General features: G+C 41.7%; 1 pseudogene; it reads right to left on the bottom strand.

The window, feature by feature from the left end:
• Positions 1–246: 246 nt before the first annotated feature.
• Positions 247–1,194, bottom strand: LOC133764489 (olfactory receptor 52H1-like; annotated as a pseudogene).
• Between the last annotated feature and the right edge of the window lie 611 nt (positions 1,195–1,805).

Raw genomic sequence — 1,805 nt, 5'->3', positions numbered from 1 at the left:
CAATGACAAATAATTCTAAGTACTTTTGGTTTTAGGAGTAAAATAAGTATTTATTAATTCCTAGACTCAGAATTTATTTGCCTGTACCTAGAATGGCAGAGTAGACTTCTGCCTAAAATAAGAAAGCAAAATCCTAATTATTATTAATACGGAAATTTCTAATTTGCCTTTCCTCTGAGGCTACTGACTATAGATTCAGTCTTTGAGGTAGGAAATTCCCTCCCCATCATTGACCTCAGAAATATATCACTGGGACCCTTTGGGAAAGAATAGAATAATGACTTTGTCCCGGATCTGCTTGGTCTTTACTCCATAGACAATAGGGTTGAGTGCTGGTGGGATAATTACATAGAGGTTGGCAAACATAATGTGAAAGGTACGAGGGACATTATGCCCAAAGCGATGGGCAAGGATGGAGAAGAATGCTGGAATATAGAACATGAGGATGACACAAACGTGGGAACCACAAGTGCCCAAGGCCTTCTGACGGGCATCTCGGGAGGGCAGGCGAAACACGGCACAGAGGATGAGAGTGTAGGAGATGGCAATTAAGACCACATCTGTAATCACTGTCATGATGGGAACACAGAAACCATACCAGATGTTAATGGAGATATCAGCACAAGCAAGCCGGGCAACACCTATGTGTTCACAGTATGTATGAGGGATGATATGTGTCTTGCAGAAGGGTAGACGATTCACAAGGAAAACACATGGGACGAAAACAAAGAAACTTCATAAAGAGATTCCCACAGCAATTTTGGCAATGGTTTTGGGGGTTAGAATAGTGGTGTACCTCAATGGTGAACAGATGGCCACATAGCGGTCAAATGCCATGGCGAGCAGTATAGCTGAGTCCAGGACAAAACTGTAGTGCAGAAAGAATAATTGGGTGAAACAGCCAGGAAAACTGATTTTCTGGGGACCAAACCAGAAGATGGTAAGGGTTTTGGGGATACATGTGGTAGACAATATGAGGTCAGTGATGGCCAGCACAGAAAGGAAAAAGAACATGGGTGTATGAAGACTGTGTTCCACTGCAATGAGATAGAGAAGGATGCTATTGCCCGCAATGGCAACCATATAGATGAAACAGAAGGGGATGCTTATCCAGACATGGTACTGCTCAAGTCCAGGGATGCCTGAAAGAGTGAAGAGGTCTGTGTTGTAGCCAGTGAGGTTGAATGTAGCCATTGAGATCTGAAGAACAGCTTCTGTGTCCTAGAAACAAATCATGTAGGATGAACATGAGCCAATTGCATGGTGAATTTTCTTCCACCCTTCCTCCCTTTTCTCATTTTTGAAAAAAGAAACCTCTCATCACTACTGTGATCAATGCTCATCACTTCAAGAAGGATTCCCCAGACCCAGTATTCCCAGTCCTAGTCATTTTATTACTCTGGAATCTTCCTCAAACTGCATAAAATGTTATTCCCATTTCAGTGACTGGGTTCTCCTGAGTCAACGTGATTTGCTGTTGTATATATGTGAGTACAGATAAAATAGTCTAGCTATAGACAAGAAAAACAGAGAAATGTGGGTCACAACTGAGAAAAATGAGATAATTAACAATTACAGACTACTATAACACACCCGGGTATTATGAAGTCTTACTTAGACTAATCTTCTGAGATAAGTATTTTTATCTCCCTCTTTTTTCTTTTAAAGCAACGGAGACTCTGAGAAGTAATCCTACCTAAGAGTTCACGTTTAGTAACTGGCAGAGGGAAGGTCATTAGATTCCATAGCCAACAGTCTTTCATGCTGCTGTCCCACACCAGGGGTTGTCTCAATACTCCGATTTC

This window comes from Lepus europaeus, chromosome 7 (assembly GCF_033115175.1).
Source record: "Lepus europaeus isolate LE1 chromosome 7, mLepTim1.pri, whole genome shotgun sequence".
NCBI lineage: Eukaryota > Metazoa > Chordata > Mammalia > Lagomorpha > Leporidae > Lepus > Lepus europaeus.
The sequence above is the reverse complement of the archived record's forward strand: the minus strand, read 5'-3'. Positions and strand labels throughout refer to the sequence as shown.